Source organism: Somniosus microcephalus, chromosome 1, assembly GCF_052327205.1.
Source record: "Somniosus microcephalus isolate GS21.2 chromosome 1, FLI_Smic_1.0, whole genome shotgun sequence".
NCBI lineage: Eukaryota > Metazoa > Chordata > Chondrichthyes > Squaliformes > Somniosidae > Somniosus > Somniosus microcephalus.
Window position 1 is genome coordinate 428,190,285 of NC_140987.1, and position 25,275 is coordinate 428,215,559.

The following is a 25,275-nucleotide window of genomic DNA, read 5'->3' on the forward strand; positions in this document are numbered from 1 at the left end:
GCACAAGAGACTAAGCTGTCTCAAACTACACAACGTAATCGCAAAAGAGGATCACCGAACCATTTGGGTCACCCTCACGATAGCAGGGTCCCAAGTCAAAATGGAATTGGATACAGGATCAGCCCTGACCGTCATGAATCGACGAGACTACGAGCAGCTATTCTCACACATACCCTTGAAAGACACATCCATTGTCTTGAAGACATATACGGGGCAGAAAGTATACCCCAGAGGGAAAATAAGGGTGCCTGTCGAATACAACGGCAAGGAAATACAGAAATTGTATCTGTACATACTGCAAGATGGTGGACCACCGTTATTGGGATGTGAATGGATCAGAAAGATAAGTTTAGACTGGCACTCCATTCAGGCACTGACTGTGGCTGGTAAAAAGGATGACGACGTCACACCTGGACGATTGTCAAAAATCTTAGCTACCGCTAAAGAGGTATTTCAACAAGGACTGGGAACTCTTAAAGGCATAACCGCCTCGATAAAAAAAGAAGAGAACACAATTCCCAAGTTTTTCAAAGCAAGACCGGTACCATATGCAATTCGCCCAGCCGTCGAGGCAGAGCTGGAGAATTTGGAGAATGCAGGCATGTTATCTAAGGTAGACTGGAGCGAGTGGGCGACACCCATCGTTCCTGTCATGAAGAAAACGTTAAACAATACGTCTGAGGAGCCAAGGAAGGTTCGCATCTGTGGGGACTTCAAGGTGACTGTGAACCCAGTCCTTCACACAGTACAGTATCCTCTTCCAAGGATGGAAGATATTTTCGCCTCACTATCTGGAGGGAAATGTTTTACAAAAATTGACCTAGCGCAAGCATATTTGCAGATGGAGGTTGAAGAATCCTCTAGGAAATATCTCACGATAAACACTCACAAAGCTCTTTACCAGTATAATCAACTGGTATTCGGAGTAGCATCAGCTCCGGCTATATGGCAAAGAGCGATGGAACAAGTCCTGCAAGGGATTCCGGGGACTCAGTGTTACTTGGACGCCATCCTTGTGACCCGTGAAAATGACAGTGAACACCTTGCCAACCTAGAGCAGGTGCTCACTAGACTAAGAGAACATGGGCTATGAGCCAATCGCCCCAAGTGCGAGTTTTTTAAGAAACAAATATCGTATTGTGGCCACGTGATTGATGAAGAGGGGTTACATAAGTCCCCTGACCAAATTGAAGCGGTAGTTAAGGCTCCAGCGCCTGAAAATGTGTCGCAACTGAGGTCATTCCTCGGATTGGTGAATTACTACCATAAGTTTTTGCCGAATTTGTCCACAATTCTGCACCCACTGAATGCCCTGCTACAAACTGGAGTAGCATGGAAATGGAGCGATGAATGTAAGCGGGCCTTTCAGAATTGTAAAGGCCTGATCACTTCAAGAGAAGTATTGGCTCACTACAACCCATCACGACCGATAAGACTGGCGTGTGATGCGTCTCCCTACGGCGTTGGAGTGGTACTGTCACATAAATCCCTTGATGGTTCAGAGAGGCCGATAGCTTTTGCGTCACGCTCGTTAACTGCAGCCGAGTGTAACTATGCCCAGATTAACAGAGAGGCCCTCAGCCTGGTGTGGGGGGTGAAGAAGTTCAATCACTACCTGCACGGACAGAAATTTACTCTACTAACTGATCATCAACCTCTTGTCTCCATTTTCAACCCTAAGAAGGGCGTCCCGATAATGACAGCACAACGGCTACAGAGGTGGTCCCTTTTCCTAGGGGCACACCAATATGACATCGAGTACAAAGGAACTAAGCAGCATGGGAATGCTGATGGATTGTCGCGCCTACCATTGCCGACGGTGGAAGAAGCACCTGCAGTGGATCCAGTGGAGATATTCCACTCGACCATAGTCGAATGTCTACCTGTGACGAATGCAAACATAGAAAAGGAAACACGAAATGACCCGACACACTCCAGGGTCTATGATTTAATGGTGAAGGGATGGCCAGCACATGGCGAACCACTGTTGCCAGCATTCTCGCCGAGAAGAGAACAGCTGTCAGTGTGCCGAGGAACATTGATGTGTGGATCCAGAGTAGTAATTCCACCCAAATTGAAGGATAGCGTGCTCAATGAGCTTCATGAGGGTCATCTGGGAGGGGTAAAAATGAAGAACTTAGCCAGAGCGTTTGTGTGGTGGCTGGGAATCAATAGAGAAATTGAAGAGATGACCAAGAGCTGTACAGGATGCCAGAAGGTCCAAAACGCCCCACCACAAGCCCCTCTACATCCATGGGAGTGGCCCTCATCTCCATGGCAAAGGGTACACATTGATTTTGCTGGTCCATTTATGGACTCGATGTTTTTAATTGCGGTGGATGCACATTCAAAGTGGCCAGAGGTAATAAAAATGTCCTCAACCACCACAGAAAAAACTATCACAGTCTTACGAACCATATTCGCCAGAAATGGGCTGCCTGAACAGATTTGCTCCGACAATGGACCACAGTTTGTGTCTGAAGAGTTCCGGAGGTTCTTAAAGAACAATGGTGTTAAGCATTACACATCCGCCCCATATCATCCAGCCACCAATGGATTGGCTGAGAGGTTCGTTCAAACATTCAAGAAGGCTATCAAGGCAATGTGTAATGAAGACATACCCCTACAACACAAGGTGGATAACTTCTTGTTTGCCTACCGGAATGCGACACATGCGGTTACCAACCAAACTCCAGCCATGATGTTCTTCAATCGAAGACTAAGATGCTGCTTGGATTTGGTTAAGCCAAACATCAGAAGAGATGTGGAGAACAGGCAGTTTCAGAATATGAATGAAAGGCCAACCAGGAGTTTCAAGATAGGTCAACCAGTTTTGGCCCGGGACTACCGCACAGAGAAATGGCAGCCAGGAACGATCTGCACACGGCAAGGACCTCTAATGTATACCGTGGACGTTGGAGAGAGCATTGTAAGATGCCATGCTGACCAGATTCTAGAGTCACTGGAAAACGTCAAATCTACACCACGATCCTATACACCTGGTGATGAAACCGAAGTACCAATTGCATCTACCTCAGAATCGGTGATATTGGAAGCAGACGAACCAAACAATGACGTTGATCCCGAATCAACTTTGCCAGAAGAACCTGATACCCCAAAGAGGCGTTATCGGACAGAATCAGGAAGCCTCCTCAAAGACTGAATTTATAATTGATTAACTTCAGCTAATGTATATAGCAACTGTAATTGTAAATATGTTATTTACTTATTAATCGAATGTTATGTACTGTTTAGCTAAAAGGGGAGGAATTGTAGTGTATGTACCTTAAAGAAGGAACTATATTCTGCAGCCCCTGCATACTGCAGTACCAGTAGTGACCACCCCTGTATATAAGCCTGTGTAGTAACTTTGTATAGTAGTTCCAGTTTTGTCTCCATTCAGTAAACACCTGTTATAACCAACTTCTACAGTCCGTGTCTCAATTACACACGGACATTACACCTTCCACCTTCCTTCCCTCCCCCCTCTTTGCGGCCTGGTGCCGCAGGCCTACCCACCAAACAGCCTCTCCACCTGGCTGGCTGCGGGTGGGAATCAGAGCTTTGAAATGCTAATCAGGCAAGGCCTGCGGGAAACTCGTTCTCCCAGGTTTCCTGACCACTTTCCAGCTTCTCCCCACCCCCCCGACCCCATCCCCGGAAATCTCCCCACTCCCTACCCGCCTCCAAATTAAAATTACGGCCAATGTCTTTCCAGCTTGTTTGGACTCCAGCTCTGTCCAAATGGATGAAAGTCTCCCCTCTCATCTAGTTGTAAGAAGTCCTGTGTGAAATGAGCTTCGGCAGTATTGACCCATTTCCAAAGGAGTGCAAATCTACAATAACAACAACAATTTGTATTTATATAGCGCCTTTAACGTAGTAAAACGTCTCAAGGTGCTTCACAGGAGTATTAAAAGACAAAAAATTTGACAAGCCACATAAGGAGGAATTAGGGCAGGTGAGAGGTAGGTTTTAAGGAGCGTCTTAAAGGAGGAAAGAGAGGTAGAGAGGCGGAGAGGTTTAGGGAGGGAATTCCAGAGCTTAGGGCCTAGGCAACAGAAGGCACGGCCACCAATGGTTGAGTGATTATAATCAGGGATGCTCAAGAGGGCAGAATTAGAGGAGCACAGATATCTCGAGGGGTTGTGGGGCTGAAGGAGATTACAGAGATAGGAAAGGGCGAGGCCATGGAGGGATTTGAAAACGAGGAAAACATCTAAAGAAAGAAAGAGTTGAGCCTTTCACATCTTCAGGATTTCGCCAGCACAGTGGTCCCAAGTCCTATGACGGATGTATGTATTTTAGGAAGAGTTCATAGGTGTTTTTAGAAAATAAACAGCATGCCTATTGAAAAAAATGAATGCATCTTATCTATTTCCCCCTAAATCATTTTCTTTTTTGCTTTGTTTTTTTAAAAAGAGGTAGCAATAGTAAAACTTACTCGTATGAACTTACCTTAATAGGATGAGTTAAATCTTCCCACTGACTGGTAGTAACACAGCAACCATACTTCTAGCCAGAACGAATCCCAACCTTTCTCTGAACTGAAATAAAAGCTCTGTAGCCTGTGATGGATTCATTATTTGGCTTTTTTTTGCAATCTATATATTGGGTGCTATTTCTAAGCATTTGATATCTGACCAAAATAGCGCTGGATATCTAATTTGGATCCAGAGTTGCCATTTATGCACCCGTGGAACCAAAAATTCTAGTAAAATTGGCATGTTTCATCATTTAATGCATATTTATGGTAATGTGAGAATCAATAGGCCACCTAGGACACCTTTGCTTTTGTGGGCTATAAATTCCTGTTGGTGATGTTATTGTCTAAACTCTCAATGCACTTTTGTCAAATTCTTCTCTATTTTATGAAAGTATCAACCTACTTAAAATAACCAGTTCTGTTAAAATAAGACAAAGGAATATGATGCAAGTGCATTAAGCATCTGTACCATAGCTTCATTGGCAGTCATTTTGAGGCTTAAATGCTTGTCCTTAAGACCAATGTTAAAGTATAACTTGGAAAGTAATCATTGCCCAGGCTTGATCATTAAATTTTACTATCTGATTTATTGACATTTTCTAATATAAAATGAGAGCAAGACATTAAATCTAGACACACTCCTATGTCACAGCACATCATTTGGTGATCCATTATATACACCCGCTGCTCCATTCAGCTTCAAATCGCTTGATGCTGTCTGTCAGACCACAAATGGTTTATAAATGAATTGATAGAAGAAGTGCGTGCCTGTGATATATGGACAATGTATAGTCTTGTCAAGCACCGCTGTCACACTTGAAAGTGGCATGAAAAGTGTGTCACACGCCTGATTAACTCAAATATCACATTCATAAAATGCCAACAAATCACCAACAACCTACCAAAAGGAATGCAGTCATTTCCAGTTCCTTCTGACCTCGATACCCGTTCCTCTGCAAAGAGGAAAGTCCAGGGATTTAGGAGCAGCTGCAAATCTACAGGCAAACTTCCCTTAGCAACAGCAATTTACCTCTGACTCAGGATGTACATTATTACAGCAATTAGACTTTGTGGCATTAAAGGAACAGGCCACCTTAAACAATGGTCCAATTCAGCAGCTGACCACTTTCCTCAAGACAGTCCTTATTAGGGAAGGGCTAGCCAAACATAAACACCCCTTAATAATATACTGTACGTTACACAAGTTGATGCTCCTGTCATTATATAATATCAATAGCCTCTGACTTATCATCAATAGCAATAAGGAACCACAATTATGAATTGCCATGTAAATTAATAATAGAAACATGACTGATGAAGAACAGAAGCAAGATGGGGGAGCTATGAGATGAGGACGAGGAAGGAGATTCTGGATTGCACTTCCATAAAGGGACCTGTCAGAAGCAGTTAAAGACAGATATTGGAAAAACATAATTCTCTATGACAATATAGAATTGTTCCCAAATATTCTTGAAATACAAGGCCTCCCACTCAGCGGAAATGGGGTGGTAGCACACCAAAAATGCTGAGATGTGACTTGGCATCCCTTTCCTGCTGATGCTATCTTTCCAGGGGTCTACCGCTGCACGGCCGGCGTGCCCGTAAGTCAGGCGGTAAGCGCAAAATTGGGGTCCTATGACATACATAGGACCGTGGTCCCCATTTTAGGGTTCAACTGGGGCGGATCAACCTTTTTCTGGGCCGCCTGATATTGCAGCAGCTCAGAACCACTGGGCTGACCTGGGGCGGTTGTTTTCTGCATGCAGCCCAGCGGCCTAGCCTTCAAAATGGCATCTCATGCTCAAAATGGCTTCTCGCCAGCGCTATCGGGTAGCCGGCTGGCGCACTCTGCTGGCTGACTGCACACCCTAAAACCACACAAAGGGGCAATCTACCTCATGGTGTTTACCAGACACATCAGCTTGAGAGGTTGTCGAAATCACTCCAGTGTACGTCCGTGTTAGCATTGTTCCTTTTTCACTCAGCACAGCAGGGGCTTGGCTGAACAGGCCATGTAGGTGTTGTGGGTGGGGAGGTTTCTAATCCAAGGTGGCAGCCTTGATTGGTCAATTCCTGGCGTTTGTATAAAGCATCTGAGTGACTAAACCCACATACTAAATGTAGCGAACGAAATGTTATACAAGACTGAGTTCTGAGTGAACGGCCTGTTCTAAGTAATAGCACTCAAACACCTACCCAAAACAAATGGGAAACTGTAAAATGAAACCTTAATTCTAAACATGACCTTGATCATTGCAACTGAAACCTGAATCTATATCTGAAAAAACTGAAAACAAACTGAGACATCAGTCAAAATCTCAATGCAAGGGAACACAGAATATTCTCATATAAGTGGGTCGATCTACTATTCACTTACCAAGAATGGCTCCTCCAGTATCAAAACACACAATGAACACAAAATGATTGGAATGATTGATCTTTACTTCTTGCTTGTCTGCACTATGCAATATATACATGGCATGGTTGAGGGGGTGGGTCATAAAGTATGAGTACAGTAGTCAGTTTTCATATTCATAATGCTTTTTTATTAGCCTAAAAAGTGTTCTCAGACTAAAATCTGCTACTTCGACCATCATTCAGAAATTCAAAAGAAAGGAAGCCTGCTTGGTAACAGATATGCCTGTGGTGCACAATGCTCTAAAGAGAAGCTTGAACAGAACTATTGGTACCAGAAAGGGGGCTGTGTGTTTATTATCTCTAGATGGACTGGAAAGCTTTTATTAATGAATTTACAGATATGTAATTTGAGATTTGTTTGGCATAGATTTTGAAGGTGTGTCAGTTTAAACATGAAGGTAGGCTGCCTTGTGAAATGGTAAGGTTCTCACGGAAGTATTTCCACAGATGGATTGTCTAATTGCACATTCACAGCTGCAGGATTATTTGTAATTTGAGCATTAAGCACTCTAGCCCTTATCATGAACAGCAAGTTTTTGGTTTCATGTCTGCATCAGATTTAGCAACACAGATTAGCTCTTCTCGGTCATCTTTATTAATCATTCCCTGCTTGAACCCTGTAAAAACAAATGCCTATCGGCAGCAAAAGTGACATGGAAATAAATTTTCATTCAACTGTAGATCGCGCTCATGGAAATTGTTATAAACGTTTGAATCCTGGCTAACCACTGGAAGACATTGGCATATCATGGTAACGCCTGTAGAAAGAATTATTCCTTCATAAGAACTTAAGAAATAGGAGCAGGAGTAGGCCATTTGGTTCCTCGAGCCTGCTCTGCCATTCAGTAAGATCATGGCTGATCTTCAACCTCAGCTCCACCTTCCCACACTATCCCCATATTCCTTGATTCCCCTAGAGTCCAAAAATCTATCCTCCTCTTGTTTCCCCCCCACCCCTCCCTACAACAACAACTTGTATTTATATAGCGCCTTTAACATAGTAAAACGCCCCAAGGCACTTCACAGGTGTTTTATCAGACAAAATTGGACACCAAGCCACATAAGACATTAGGACAGATATCGCAAAGCTTGATCAAAGAGGTAGGTTTTACAGCGTGTCTTAAAGGAGGAGAGAGAGGCTGAGAGGTTTAGGGAGGGAATTCCAGAGCTTGGGGCTGAGACAGCCAAAGGGACGGCTGCCAATGATGGACAAAGGAAATCAACGATGTACAAGAGGCCAGAATTGGAGGAACATAGAGTTCTCGGAGGGTTGTAGGGCTGGAGGAGGTTACAGATATAGATAGGGGCAAGATCATGGAGGAATGTGAACACAAGGAAGAGAATTTTAAATTTGAGATGTTGCTGGACCAGGAGCCAATGTAGGTCAGCGAGCAAATGGGTGATGGGAGAATGGGATTTGTAACGAGTTAGTCTCTGGTGCCCCTTCTCTCCTTATTTATGCTAGGATACATTTCCAGAGGAATTGGCAGCAATCTGTTATCTTGTCCAAGTATGCCCTGTCCATTTGTGAGCTTGGGTAGTGAGGGTTAGCAGACTATTTGACTGGGTAGGGGCATCACGCCCGATCCTAGTTTCATCCAAATTCTACACACTTGGGATCACTGGATGGTGATCACAAGTGAGAACCCTGGTTAATGTCTTGTGTTTCCCAAACCCCATGTCACTAAGGCTGATTACAATATTCCCACTGCCACCCCACCTGAGACCAGGAAACAAACCTGGCCTGTATGGTCTATACCATTCCATGTAGTGCATTTACCAACCAACAGCCATTGGGAGGGATAAGAACAATTTTGAGATATATATCCTATGGTTTTCATGGTTATATTTCCAGGAAGTTCCTCTGATGGCTCAGTGAGTTTATCTGTAAGTAGTTGAACTTTATAGACCAGGAAGGCCTCAGCTTTGAACCTCAGTTGGTGCTGAACTATTTGACCTTAGCTAGTATGGTGGCCTTACAGTTGGCCTTAGTGCCAGGGGTTAAGATGGGAAAAAGCAGTCAGAGGATTTCAGCTACTGATCACTATCCAGCTAGCAAAGCTAGGAGTGCATGAGGACAGGATCAGGCCTAAGAACATAAGAACATAAGAAATAGGAGCAGGAGTTGGCCATTCGGCCCCTCGAGCCTGCTCCGCCATTTAATAAGATCATGGCTGATCTTCTACCTCATCTTCACTTTCCTACACTATCCCCATATCCCTTGATTCCCTTAATATTCAAAAATCTATCGATCTCTGTCTTGAATATACTCAATGACTGAGCTTCCACAGCCCTCTGAGGTCGAGAATTCCAAAGATTTACCACCCTCTGAGTGAAGAAATTTCTCCTCATCTCAGTCCTAAATGGCCGACCACTTTTTCTGAGACTGTGACCCCTGGTTCTAGACTCCCCAGCCAGGGGAAACAGTCTCCCTGCAACTACCCTGTCAAGCCCTGTAAGAATTTTGTATGTTTCAATGAGATCACCTCTCATTCTTCTAAACTCCAGAGAATATAGGCCTAGTCTACTCAATCTCTCCTCATAGGACAATCCCCCAATCCCAGGAACCAGTCTGGTGAACCTTCATTGCACTCCCTCTATGGCAAGTATAGATAAGGAGACCAAAACTGTACACAATACTCCAGGTGTGGTCTCACCAGGGCCCTATGTAATTGCAGTAAGACGTCTTTACTCTTATACTCAAATCCTCTTGTAATAAAGGCCAACATACCATTTGCTTTCCTAATTGCTTGCTGTACCTGCATGTTACCTTTCAGTGATTCGTGTACAAGGACATCCAGGTCCCTCTGAACACCAACATTTCCCAATCTCTCACCATTTAAAAAATACTTTGCTTTTCTATTTTTTCTACCAAAGTGGATAACTTCACATTTCTCCACATTATTTTCCATTTGCCATGTTCTTGCCCACTCACTTAGCCTGTCTATATCCCCTTGAAGCCTCTTTGCATCCTCCTCACCACTTACATTCCCACCCAGCTTTGTATAATCAGCAAAGTTGGATATATTACATTTGGTCCCCTCATCCAAATCATTGATGTAGATTTTGACTAGCTGAGGCCCAAGCACTGATCCTTGCGGTACCCCACTAGTTACAGCCTGCCTACCCAAAAATGACCCATTTAGCCCTACTCTGTTTTCTGTCCGTTAACCAATCCTCAATCCATGCTAGTATATTACCCCCAATCCCATGAACCCTAATTTTGTTTAATGACCTCTTGTGTGGCACCTTATCGAATGCCTTCTGAAAATTCAAATACATCACATCCACTGGTTCCCCCTTATCTATTCTGCTAGTTACAACCTCAAAAAACTCTAACAGCAAACTTGTCTGTATCTGTTTTAACATAGTGAGCAGGAACTAGAGTGCGTTAAAGGGTATATGGGTTGTATTTTCTTTGAAGCTCAAGCAATTTCTTTGCAGAAATGTGATTACATTGAGCATCAAAGCAACAAAGGAGTTTACCTCATTACTATGACACTAGTCTTCAACCCCAATTTATAACGTGCTTTATAAATGTATGATGTGCTATATCTGTATTGGGTGTATTTGATGGGACAGTGTACAGGGAGCTTGACCTTGTATCTAACCTGATGCATTTAAAGGGGAAGCTGATGCATTTAAGAGTAAGCTAGATAAACATGAGGACAAAAGAGTAGAAGGTTATGCTGATAGGGTTAGATGAACACCAGCGTGGACCAGTTGGGCTGAATGGCCTGTTTCTGTGATGTACATTCTATGTAATAAGCGATTTAGCAAGGTATGAAATTTGAACAAGAAAGCAAGTGAGAGACAATCTCGCAGGAAGAACTAGACAGAAGGAAGCCTTGGGTAGGAGCATATATCGAACCCAGTAACTTTAAATGAGATTGACTTGCTCTCAAACTTCCGCGCTAAACTGATTTTGTTCATATTAGAGGGATCTGAGATATGTAGTCGGAAGTGAGTCTAAACCAAGCTCCTCAAGTTAATATTAATTGCATAATTTTACCAAATGCATAACCTAAATATAGTTAAGGCCTAATAAGATTATTTTCATGTCAAACTTTATTTCTATACCTAATTCAAACAGAGATAAAATGGAATTTGTGACATAAAGGAATACTAAGATTATAAATGAGCTGTTTTTACCTAACTTGATGTTCAGATGGCTTGTACACGTGTCCATAATTACAGTACTCCCAATACAGGATGTGGAAAATCAATAATGAACACATTCAGTCCTGTATCTATACAGCGTGTTCGAAATGCCTGCCAAATGCGTTCAGCTACGTTTAAACAAATTGCTGTTGATTCACAAATGTGTGTCAGCTCAGTGGGTAGCACCCTCACCTCTGAGTCAGAAAGGTTGTGGGTTCTAGTCCCACTCCAGGGACTTGAGCACAATAATCTAGGCTGACACTCCATTGCAGTACTGAGGGAATGCTGCACTGTCAGAGGTGCCATCTTTCGGATGTGATGTTAAACCAGGGCCCCTTCTGCCCTCTCAGGTGGACGTGAAAGATCCTATGGCACTATTTCGAAGAAGAGTAGGGGAGTTATCCCTGGTGTCCTGGCCAATATTGATCCCTCAATCAACATCACTAAATCAGGTTATCTGGTCACATTGCTGTTTGTGGGAGCTTGCTGTGCTCAAATGCTGCTGTGTTTCCTACATGACAACACTTAAAAAAAAAAAAGTACCTCATTGGCTGTAAAGCGCTTTGGGATGTCGGGTGGCCATGAAAGGCGCTATATAAATGCAAGTCTTTGGGGGAGAAATTCATTATAGCACCGTTTGGGGGCCGCTAACTTTTAAAAGTTGAAAAAATTAGCGGCAGGCGCTAATGTTTCTTAACTTTTAAAATAATTCGGTTTTGCGCTCCAGGAAGGAAGTGGAGCGCTAAATCAAGTGCTCCACTTCCTTCCTGGAGCGCAGCAGGCGGGGCGGTTGATGTGCAGCGCTGCACAATGGGCCGTGCCGTGTTGGAAGGCTCCTTCCCTCCCTCAAAGGGAAGGGCCATCGCTGCAGGCTATGCAAGGGAAAGCAACTTACCTGGTCTCCGACGGCAGCCGCGATTCAGCCCGATCAGCCCGATGCACTGCAGCAGAGTGCCGGGCTGATCGAGCGCTGGGGGGAAAAACGAGCATTTGATTATTTTTTTCCCTACCTCAGCCACCTTGCCTTTAAGTACCGCCCCCGAAGTGCCCGGCTTCCCGATGAACGCCTCCTGCAGCGGTGTTGTCATCCGCCGCTGCTGCAGGGTCCGAAACCGAAGTTCGGGTCCGAGCGCAACCGGGGTGATGCGCATGGCGATGACGTCACGATCTCCGGGCGAAGGAGATCGGGGCGCAACGCCATACTGCTGCCGCAAACCTCCCGCCGAATTTAGCGGGAAGTGATATTCTCGCCACGCCCGGGCGGTAAGTGGTTAGCGCCCCGTTATCGCCCCCCGGAGGCACTAACCAGCCGAATTTCTATTTCAGAACAATTTAAATAAAGTTGTCTTTTTCTTGCGTTAAAATGGCAACATGTATCTGTATTTGTTTAAAACATGTTTGAATACAGCATTAAATAAATAACACACTGTAGTTGTGAAGCAATCGAATCACTTCAACAGTAGCATGATGACACATAATTAGGAAAAAACTTACAAGTTCAGACGTCCAGATTACAATTCCATCCTGTTTTGATGCTTTTTGTTGGTCTTTGACAATGATTCTTTGCTTTAAGCTACCTGAGACTATGATGAGTTTACTCTGGGGAAAAATGAAAGCATTTTAAAAGCTATCCCTGGATAAGTCAGCGCTGTTGAAACCTCATATAAATTACGTTTTTCCCTGTAAGAAAACTCTTTTTCCCCTTAAAATTTGCGCAACATCTACAGATTCTCACTGAGATGTTGACTTGAAAATATGGGGGGGGAGAAATTCGTTTTAGCCAGTAAATTAGCTGGTGTCACTGGCCACTGGCGTTAACGGTAGCTGAAAATGGCCACAACGCTAGCGGAGCAAAATTTGTCTGGGGGGGAATGGAGATTGTTGGCGCAGCGCTTACTCGCCATGCAATGCTGTCCTGGTGGCGTTACTGGAGGTCTCCGACCCGAAGTTCGTGTGCAGGAGTGACGTTGGAGCTTCACACAGCCTCTGGAAGCGAGGCTGTGGAGCTGAACCGTGGGCAATGAAGCGGTCTGAGAATTAAAGGGGCCATGCACACTGAAGCCATACAAATTAAAATGAAGCGAAACAATGCAGTTTTAAGCCTTTTCTGCCTTTTAAAAAGTATTTAACATTAAAAAGAAGTCCCAAATGTGAATATTCAGCTCTTTTGCTGAAATCCCTTCCTAACCTCAAAAAATGGGAAAAATGCCTCAGCACCAACACAAATGGCTCAACAAGCCAGGGAAGGGGCACCCAGGGTCTTGCACGCAGCACTCCAGTTTTGTGCAGGGGGTCAACACTGCAAGACAGGCCCTCTACCCACAGGAGCCAGGAGGCCGCCCAGAAAGAACGATGTGAGAGTACATCACTGAGGCCATTACTGCCAGCAGTGTCGCCCCCACCACCTGGTTCCAGTGCTCAAAGAAGCTTCATGGCTTTGAGACCACTGGTCAGGGTCAGTGAAAGCCGTCTTCTACCAACTGCAACACTAGACTCACACACTGCTCAATGCACGTCCCCCACCCCCAATCACTCACCTACAAACAATCTGCACCAATCACAAGGCACATCTCCCATTCCTAGCCTCATCTCACCTCCTTGGAGGTGATGGCGCAGGCCACTCTTGACAGGGGCATGGCTGAGCCCTTGGCCAGCGGCGGGGCTGAAAGGATACAAGATGCTGATATCCTCATACATTATCCTCCTTCTGGCATGCACCTCATGCTTTCCTGCCCTCCCATCACCACAACTCCACCCTTGTGCCTTCCTCATTTCACACACCCAAGAAATGCAACCTGCCCAGCCAGTGGGTGACTAAGAAGAGGGAGAGGAGAGTGAAGAAGAACAGGAAGAAGATGATTGATTTGATACTCCCAGCCACCAGCTCCTCAAGGTCAACCAGCAAGGACATTTGCAGTGTTCCCCCACTGAAAGTCAGCAGCCTTCCACCAGCCATGCTACAGCCACTGGGGCAGCACTGCGTGACATCAGTAGGATATGCAAAGGCACAAATAAGACACTCACTAAGAGAATGCATAAGGGTGACGAGTTGATTTCTTGATGTCACATTGGATGGATAGTGTTATATAGGTGGATTGGAAAGTTTACTTTGTGGTGGCTTTTATTTCAGTATCGTGGCCAAGAGGACGTTGCAATGGTCAGTAACAGAGGGAAGGTAAGGTGTGGGACTAATGTGGAAAGGGGAATTGGGGTTGCGGTCACTGGGACCGCAGGTGGATGATTCCATCCTGGATATCCCAGCCAGAAAAGGGCTGTCTGGGTTGCATCCTTCCGTCTGTTTCCTCCTCTTTGGCTTCCTCCTCTTCCCTCTGCAAGTGGATGCTGCAAATGTGAAATGACAGCATAAAAAACTGGAAATACTCAGCTGGTCCAGCAGCACCTCGACCTAAGATGTGAACTCTGTTTCTTGCTCCACGAATGTTGCGTCACCTGTTGAGTATTTGCAGCATGTTCTGTCTTCTCAAAGGCCTTCATTTACCATCCGTGCCCTTGCAAGCATCCAGCAGCACTCCCTACACACTTAAAAAAACTTCTCACATCTATTGCAGTAAGTCACCACTTCAATAAAAAAATTTAAGAAGTCCGAAACTTTAAATCCAAACTTACCTCAATGACGTGTGTCCCTTTAAGAGGTGCAGACATCGCCACTGTCAACCTGCTTGCACGTTAGGTTAACCTGGCATGCTTAGGACCCAGCACTAGGGTCGAAGTTCTCGCTTGTGACGTTAAGTCGGCATTGCATGCCAATTTACGTCACCACGCTGCCATTTTGTTCGGGTTGGCACTGCCAGTTACTGGCAGCGCAAAGGTAAGGACGAAAACGGTGGCTGCCGCGGGACCCGCTAGTAGCTGGCGAAAGAATGGCCACCGCCGTTTTAGCGCCATTTACTGGTGCTACGGAGTGGCGCTAAGGCCACGAATTTCTAGCCCAATGTTTCTAATATGTACAGTTGAAATTTTTTTTTATGGCTGTAGCATTTTTCTTGCTGTAGAATGCAAGAGCTGTGTGCATACATGAGAGAGAGAATGTCATTGTGTGAGTAGGAGGGAGGAAAAAGTCATGGCAATCTTTGGGGCAGCACTTTGGTACATGAGCAATAGAGGCTCTGTGCAACTAAAGGGGTAAAACTCTATGGCCTAGAAATTGGGTTTTGGCTTAGCCAGGGCTTTAGCGCCGGAAATTAGTGCCGGCGCTAAGTCCCCTGCGCGCGCCAAAAATTCAGTGGCGCCGCGCCCAAACGGCTGCCGGCGCTACTGAAGGGTCTTAGCGCCTGGAAAAGGGCGCTAACTGCCGTTTCGCTCCGCAATTCCGGTGCTGCGGCACCCGATGCGGTGCGGCAGGCTGGGGAAGTGCAGGCCTCCTCCTTCCGTTAAGGAGGAGCTGCCTGCACCCGGCCGCGGCCCGCGCAAATCTGCTTAAAAATGAGCCCGGCACCTCGGACAAGTGCCGGGCTTGTATCTGTTCCGGGGGCGGGGGGGAGAGAAGTCCGGGGAGGGAGCTGCAGGCAGGCGGCCGGCGGGAAAGCGGCCGGCCGCCGCGGGGCCTTTAATGCGCCGGCGCTAACTGCAGTAAGGCACCTCTGACAAAACGCTGGTTGCGGCTGCCACGGGCGAGGCGGCCGCAACTCAATTTCGGAGTTCGGGCGGGTTACCATGGCAACCGGGACGCTGCGCACACCGATGACGTCATCGGTGCCGGCGCAGCGCTACCGGAGCAACGCCGATTTAGGGCCCCAGGGAATTTCACTACTGGCCATAACTCCGGCGCAAGGCCCTCTAGCGCCTCAAATGAGGCGCCAAGGCTACTGAATTTTCAGCCGTATAGTACTCTGGTCAGAAAGCATCTTAACTACTGTATCCCATTTTGGTCACCTGAGATGCAAGAGAGACATTCAAGTCTTGGAGGTTTTGCAGAGAAGCGACACAAGGTCAAAGGAGAGTTATGAGCATAAACTGGATAAATTAGGATTTTCAACCTTGAAAGTAAGTGATTAAAGTGGACCTCACCGAGGTATATAAGATAATAAGCAGAACACCAAAGGCCAATCATAATATTACTTCAAGTTAAACTGCCAGTAAACCAAGGGGATACAAACTTTTGAGAGGCAAATTTAGGGCTGATGTCAGGAAGTTCTGCTTCCAGTACAGCTACAACACTGGCATCTATTCGACAATGTGGAAAACTGCCCAGGCATGTCCTGTCCACAAAAAGCAGGACAAATCCAATCCGGCCAATTACTGCCCCATCAGTCTACTCCCAATCATCAGCAAAGTGATGGAAGGTGTCATCGATAGTGCTATCAAGCAGCACTTACTCACCAATAACCTGCTCACTGATGCCCAGTTTGGGTTCCGCCAAGACCACTCGGCTCCCGACCTCATTACAGCCTTGGTCCAAACATGGACAAAGGAGCTGAATTCCAGAGGTGAGGTGAGAGTGACTGCCCTTGACATCAAGGCAGCATTTGACTGAGTGTGGCATCAAGGAGCCCTAGTAAAACTGAAGTCAATGGGAATCGGGTGGGAAAATGCTCCACTGGCTGGAGTCATACGTAGCACAAAGGAAGATGATTGTGGTGATTGAAGGTCAATCATCACAGCCCCAGGACATCACTGTGGGAGTTCCTCAGGGCAGTGTCCTAGGCCCAACCATCTTCAGCTGCTTCATCAATGGCCTTCCCGCCAACATAAGATCAGATATGGGATATTCGCAGATTACTGCACAGTGTTCAGCACCATTCACAACTCTTCAGATAATGAAGCAGTCCATGCCCGCATGGAACAAGAACTGGACGACGTTTAGGCTTGGGCTGATAAGTGGCAGGTAACATTCACGCCACAGAAGTACCAGGCAATGACTATCTCCAACAAGCGAGAGTCTAACATTCAACAGCATTACCATCACAGAATCCCCCACCATCAACATCCTGGGGGTCACCATTGACCAGAAACTTAACTGGACCAGCCACATAAATACTGTGACAACAAGAGCAAGTCAGAGGCTAGGTATTCTGCGGCGAGTGTCTCTCCTCCTGACTCCCAAAGCCTTTCCACCATCTACAAGGCACAAGTAAGGAGTGTGATGGAATACTCTCCACTTGCCTGGATGAGTGCAGCTGCAACAATACTCAAGAAGCTCAACATCATCCAGGACAAAGCAGCCCATTTGATTGGCACCCCATCCACCACCTTAAACATTCACTCCCTCCACCACCGGCGTACCGTGGCTGCAGTGTGTACCATCTACAAGATGCACTGCAGCAACTCGCCAAGGCTTCTTCGGCAGCACCTCCCAAACCCACGACCTCTTCCACCTAGAAGGACAAGGGCAGCAGGCGCACGGGAACACCACCACCTCCAAGTTCCCCTCCAAGTCACACACCATCCTGACTTGGAAGTATATCGTCGATCCTTCATCGTCGCTGGGTCAAAATCCGGCAGTGTACCTCCCAGATGTGTTGCATTTTGGATACCAATGCACAGCACCAAAGAGTGATAGAATGCAGGTTTACAGAGGTCAGATTCACACCAAGAGTCACCTACGGGATAGATTCAGAACTCAAAACGCGGCATCCATGAAGCACTGTGGGCCATGAGCAGCAGCAGAATTGTATTCTACCACAATATGTAACCTCATGGCCTTGCGTATCCCTCTCTCTACCATTACTATAAAGCCAGGGGACCAACCCTGGTTCAATTAGAAGAGCATGCCAGGAGCAGCACCAGGCGTACCTAAAAATGAGGTGCCAACCTGGTGAAGCTACAGCAGAGGTTTATAGCCTGCATGCTACACAGGGAAAGCAACATGCTGTAGGCTAGAGCTAAGCGATCCCACAATCAACGGATCAGATCAAAGCTCTGCAGTCCTGCCACATCTAGTCCTGAATGGTGGTGGACAATTAAACAACTAACTGGAGGAGATGGCTCCATGAACACCTTCATCCTCAATGATGGTGGAGCCCAACACGTGTGTGCAAAAGACAAGGCTCAAGTGTTCGCAAACATCTTCAGCCAGAAGTGCTGAGTGGATGATCCATCTTGGCCTCCTCCTGAGGTCCCCACCATCACAGATGGCAGTCTTCAGTCAATTCGATCCAGTCCATGTCATATCAAGAAATGGCTGAGCGCACTGGATACAGCAAAGTCTATGCGCCCCAACAACATCCCAGCTGTATTGCAGAAGACCTATGCTCCAGAACTAGCCGTGCCTCTAGCCAAGCTGTTCCAGTACAGCTACAACACATCTATTCGACAAAGTGAAAAACCGCCCAGTCCTGTCCACAAAAAGCAGGACAAATCCAATCAGGCCAATTACCGCCCCATCAGCCTATTCTCAATCATCAGCATAGTGATGGAAGGTGTCGTCGACAGTGCTATCAAGCGGCACTTACTCATCAATAACCTGCACACTGTTTGGGTTCTGCCAGGACCACTCGGCTCCAGACCTCATTACAGCCTTGGTCCAAACATGAACATAAGAGCTGAATTCCAGAGTTGAGGTGAGAGTGACTGCCCTTGCCATCAAGGCAGCATTTGACCGAGTGTGGCATCAAGTAAAATTGAAGTCAATGGGGATCAGGGGGGAAACTCTCCACTGGCTGGAGTCATAACTAGCACAAAGGAAGATGGTTGTGGTTGTTGGAGGCCAATCATCTCAGCCCCAGGACATCGCTACAGGAGTTCCTCAGGGCAGTGTCCTAGGCCCAACCATCATCAGCTGCTTCACCAATGACCTTCCCTCCATCATAAGGTCAGAAATGGGGATGTTCGCTGATGCTTGTACAGTGCAATTCGCAATTCCTCAGATAATTAAGCAGTCAGTGCCTGCATGCAGCAAGACCTGGACAACATCCAAGTTTGGACTGATAAGTGGCAAGTAACATTTGCCCCACTCAAATGCCAGGCAATGACCATCTCCAACAAGAGAGAATCTAATCACCTCCCCTTGGCATTCAGGTGCATTACTATTATTGAAACCCCCACCATCAACATCCTGGGGGTCACCATTGACCAGAAACTTAACTGGACCAGCCACATAAATACTGTGGCTACAAGAGCAGGTCAGAGGCTGGGTATTTGGCAGCAAGTGATTCACCTGCTGACTCCCAAAGCCTTTCCACCATCTACAAGGCACAAGTCAGGAGTGTGATGGAATACTCTCCACGACTGCAGCTCCAACAACACTCAAGAAGCTTGACATGATCCAAGCAGCCCGCTTGATCCACACTCTATCCACCACCTTAAACGTTCACTCCCTCCACCACCGACGTACCGGGGCTGCAGTGTGTATCATCTACAAGATGCACTACAGCAACTCACAAAGGCTTCCTCGGCAGCACCTCCCAAATCCGCGACCTCTACCACCTAGAAGGCCAAGGGCAACAGGTGCATGGGAACACCATCACCTCCAGGTTCCCCTCCATGTCACACATCATCCTGACTTGGATGTATATCACTGTTACTTCATTGTCGCTGGGTCAATATCCTGGAACTCCCTCCCTAACAGCACTATGGGAGTATGTTCACCACATGAACTGCAGCGGTTCAAGACGGCGGCTCACCGCCACCTTCTCAAGGGCAATAAGGATGGGCAATAGATGCTGGCCTTTTACATAAGAACATAAGAAATAGGAGCAGGAGTAGACCAATCGGCCCCTCGAGCCTGCTCCACCATTCAATAAGATCATGGCTGATCTGATCCTAACCTCAAATCTTATATCACTCTCCGTCCCACCCGAACCCATGTGATCTCCCAGGAGAGGCGAAAAACCAGATAAAAAACCCAATGGCCAATTTGGGAGAAAAAATCTGGGAAATTCCTCTCCGACCCATCTAGGCGATCGAAACTCTTCCAGGAGATCACTCTGTCCCTATATTTTCTACAGTACTTACCTTCTGTAAAGGCGATCTCCACCCCAGTCAGGAACAGGAATAAAACCATCTCCTGAAATCTTAACACAGAATTAGAACACAAGAAGTAGGAGCAGAACCAGGCTACACGGCCCCTGGGCCCGCTCCACTACCCACAGGGCCATGACCATTCCGAACCTAGACTCATGTCCAATTTCCTGCCCGCTCACCGTAACCCTTAATTCCCTTTACTTCTAGGAAACTATTTCTGTTTTAAATTTATTTAATGATGTAGCTTCCACAGCTTTCTGGGGCAGCAAATTCCACAAACCTACCACCCTCTGAGTGAAGAAGTTTCTCCTCATCTCAGTTTTGAAAGAGCAGCCCCTTATTTTAAGATTATGCCCCCTAGTTCTAGTTTCACCCATCATTGGGAACATCCTCACCGCATCCACCCGATCAAGCCCCTTCACAATCTTATATGTTTCAATAAGATCGCCTCTCATTCTTCTGAACTCCAATGAGTAGAGTCCCAATCTATTCAACCTCTCCTCATATGACCACCCCCTCATCCCCGGGATTAACCGAGTGAACCTTCTTTGTACTGACTCGAGAGCAAGTATGTCTTTTCTTAAGTATGGACACCAAAACTGTATGCAGTATTCCAGGTGCGGTCTCACCAATACCTTGTATAACTGCAGCAATACCTCCCTGTTTTTATATTCTATCCCCCTAGCAATAAAAGCCAACATTCCATTGGCCTTCTTGATCACTTGCTGCACCTGCATACTAACTTTTTGAGTTTCGTGCACCAGGACCCCCAGATCCCTTTGTACTACAGTACTTTCCAGTTTCTTGCCATTAAGACAATAACTTGCTCTATGATTTTTCCTGCCAAAGTGCATAACCTCACACTTTCCAGTATTGTATTCCATCTGCCAAATCTCTGCCCACTTACTTAGCCTGTCTATGTCACTTTGCAGGTTTTTTATGTCCTCCTCACTCACTACTTTCCCTCCCATCTTTGTATCATCTGCAAACTTTGATATGTTACACTTGGTCCCCTCCTCCAAATCGTTAATATAGATTGTAAAGAGTTGGGGACCCAGCACTGACCCCTGCGGAACACCACTAGTTACTGATTGCCAGTCTGAGAATGAACCATTTATCCCAACTCTCTGCTTTCTGTTAGAGAGCCAATCCTCCACCCATGCCAGAATATTACCCCCAATCCCATGATTTTTTATCTTGAGCAATAATCTTTTGTGTGGCACCTTGTCAAATACCTTTTGGAAGTCTAAATACACTACGTCCACTGGTTCTCCTTTATCCACCCTGTATGCTATTTCCTCAAAGAACTCAAGCAAATTTGTCAAACATGACTTCCCCTTCATGAAACCATGCTGAGTTTGTCCTATTAAATTATGTTTATCCAAATGTCCCGTTACTGTCTCCTTAATAATGGACTCTAACATTTTACCAACCACAGATGTTAGGCTAACAGGTCTATAGTTTCCAGCCTTCTGCCTACTACCCTTTTTAAATAAGGGTGTTACATTAGCAGTTTTCCAATCTGCCGGGACCTTTGCTGAGTCCAGGGAGTTTTGGAAAATTATTACCAATGCATCCACAATCCCTACCGCCACTTCCCTCAAGACCCTAGGATGTAAGCCATCAAGTCCAGGGGATTTATCCGGCTTAAGTCCCATTATTTTACCAAGTACCGCTTCGTTAGTGATTTTAATCGTATTTAGCTCCTCTTCCCCAAGAGCCCCCTATTTGTCCAGTGTTGGGATATTCTTAGTGTCCTCTACCGTAAAGACTGATACAAACTATTTGTTCAGCGTTTTTGCCATCTCCATGTTTCCCACCATTAATTTCCCAGTCTCATCCTCTAAGGGACCAACATTTACTTTAGCCACCCTTTTTCTTTTTATATAACTATAGAAACTTTTGCTATCTGTTTTTATATTTTTTGCTAATTTACTTTCATAATCTATCTTCCCTTTCTTAATCAATCTTTTAGTTATTTTTTGCTGTCTTTTAAAGACTACCCAATCTTCTATCCTCCCACTAGATTTGGCTACCTTATATGCCCTTGTTTTTGTGCAGCACGGTGGCATAGTGGTTAGCACTGTTGCCTCACAGCGCCAGGGACCCTGGTTCAAATCCGGCCTTGGGTGACTGTCTGTGTGGAGTTTGCACATTCTCCCCGTGTTTGCATGGGTTTACTCCGGGTGCTCCGGTTTCCTCCCACAGTCCAAAGATGTGCAGGTTAGGTTGATTGGCCATGATAAAAATTGACCCTTAGTGTAAGGGGGGATTAAATACATGGGGTTACGGGGATAGGGCTTGGGTGGGATGGCTGTCGGTGTAGGGACCGGGTGCAAGGGTTTGGATGATCAGCCATGATCTCGTTGAATGGCGGAGCAGGCTCGAAGGGCCGAATGGCCTACTCCTGCTCCTATGTTTCTATGTTTAGTCGGATACTATCCTTAATTACTTTACTTAGCCACGGATGGCTATCTTTTCTTTTACACCCTCTTTTCCTCAGTGGAATATATACTTTTTGGAAGTTGTAAAATAACTCCTTAAATGTACACCACTGATCATGTACCGTCTTACCCTTTAATCTATTTTCCCAGTCCACTCTAATCAATTCCGCTCTCACACCTTCATAGTCTCCTTTATTCAAGCTCAGCACGCTTGTTTGAGATCCAACCTTCTCACCCTCTACTTGAATATGGAATTCAACCATGTTATGGTCACTCATTCCAAGGGGATCCTTTACTAGGACATGTTTAATTAATCCTGTCTCATTACACAGGACCAAATCTAAGGTTGCTTGCCCCCTGGTCGGTTCAGTTACATACTGCTCAAAAAACCCATCCCTAATACACTCAATGAACTCATCCTCAAGGCTGGTCTGCCCAATTTGATTTGTCCAGTTAATATGATAGTTAAAATCCCCCATAATTATAGCTGTTCCCTTATTACAAGCCTCAACTATTTCCTGATTAATACTCCGTCCAACAGAGTTGCAACTGTTCGGAGGCCTATAGACTACGCCCACTAGTGTTCTTTTCCCCTTATTATTCCTTATCTCTACCCAAACTGTTTCACTATCCTGCTCCTTTGACCCAATATCATTTCTCTATTATAGTGATTCCTTCCTTTATTAACATAGCCACCCCACCTCCCCTCCCTTCCTGCCTGTCCTTCCTGATTGTTAAATAACCTGGTATGTTTAATTCCCAGTCATGGTCACCCTGCAGCCATGTTTCTGTAATGGCCACAAGATCATACCCATATGTAGTTATTTGTGCCGTTAAGTCATTCATTTTGTTACGAATGCTACGTGCATTCAGATAAAGAACTTTCAAATATGTTTTGTGACACTTAGTTCCTGTTTTTTCCCCTTTTACTACTTTACCTTTTACTCCATACCTTCTGTCCCTTCCTGACACGTTCTGTTTTTTAATTTCCCCACTGCTACCTAAGTCTATGACCTTCTCCATTGTCATTTCTGTTATTTGCTCTCTAGAAACCTCCCCCCCACTAATTAGTTTAAAGCCCTCTCTACAGCCCTAGTTATATGATTCGCCAGGACTCTCGTCCCAGCACTGGCCAAGTGGAGTCCGTCCCAACGGAACAGCTCCCTCCTGTCCCAGTACTGGTGCCACTGTCCCAAGAAGCAAAACCCATTTCTCCCACACCAGTCTTTGAGCCACGCATTTAACTCTTTAATTTTATTCATCCTAGCCAAATTCGCTCGTGGCTCAGGTAATAATCCAGAGATTATTACCCTTGAGGTACTGTTTTTTAATTTGACCCCTAGCTGCTCATACTCCTTTAACAGAACCTTCTTCCTTGTCCTATCTATGTCGTTTGTACCAACATGGACCACGACAACTTGATCCTTCCCCTCCCACTCCAAGTTTCTTTCTAGCCCAGAAGAGATGTCCTTAACCCTGGCACCGGGCAGGCAACATAGCCTTCGGGACTCCCGCTCTTGACTGCAGAGAACCCTATCTATCCCCCTAATGATACTATCCCCTACCACTACAACATTTCTTTTTACTCCCTCCACTTGAATGGCACCCTGTACCACGGTGCTGTGGCCAGGTTGCTCATCCTCCCTGCAGTCCCCGCTCCCGCCCTCACAGGGAGTAAGAACCTTGATCCTGCTTGACAAGAGCAAGGGCTGCAGCTCCTTAAACACTACATCCTGGATCCCTGTACCTTCCTCACTCATAGTCATACCATCCTGTCCTTGACCACGGACTACATCTGCAGTAATTAATTTCATAGATGTGACCACCTCCTGAAACATAGAGTCCAGGAACTTCTCCCCCTCCCTGATGTGTCGCAGTGTCTGAAGCTCGGTCTCAAGCTCTTTAACATGGAGCTTGTGTTCATCTAGCAGCAAACACTTATCACAAATATAATCACCGTGAGCCTCAATGGGGTCCACCATCTCCCACATTTTGCAACAGTGACACATCACCTGTTCACCCATATCTGTGTAATTAATTAAATTTCTTATTATTAGTTATGAAGACCCTCTGCCCCGATATAGATGATAATATTACACCACTATTTAATAGGACTTACCAACTTAAAGGTATAGAAGAGAAGGAAGAGAACCTACCAACCAGCTGATCAACAACCTCCCTCGTGGAAGCTGTCTGGGGGACCTGTCCGGTTGAATTGTCTCGCTGCTCCGCGTCTGCAGTGTTGGATTAGCCTGAGAGAGGGAAGCAAAACAGAGCAACAAGCACCCCCTCACCGCCCACTTGCCCGAACTCTCCCACTTACCAAACTCTACTTACACTCAATGCGACCGCACTCAGCGCTACCGCACTAAGCCCGCCCCTTTTTATACCCGGATTCTACTTCCAGTTTAAACTCCCCAACAGCTTAATTTACTCTAAAAAAATTTAACTTACTTCAAATAATTCACTTTTTTACTCACTAAAATTCAGTAAATGCACTTAAAAGACTTTTTCTGCCACTTACCAAAGTCTGCTTAAACTCAATGCGATTGCACTCATCCCCTTGAATGGGAAAAAACTCTCTTTCCAACTGTGTCTGTACCAAGCACAGTATCCTTTCTATGTGGAAATTCAATGCAGAATTAGCCATCACTTGTTAAACTGGCGGGGGGGTGTGGGGAGGGAGACTACATGGAACGCCATAGCTGAGATGTCATTACTGTATATGGGGACAATTGAATAGATGAATTAAAATACGAGACAACTGTGGAATACCAGATAGCACAACATGATGGTAACATCTTACAGCACCCATGGCTGGACCAAGTTATGAGAACTGATTGC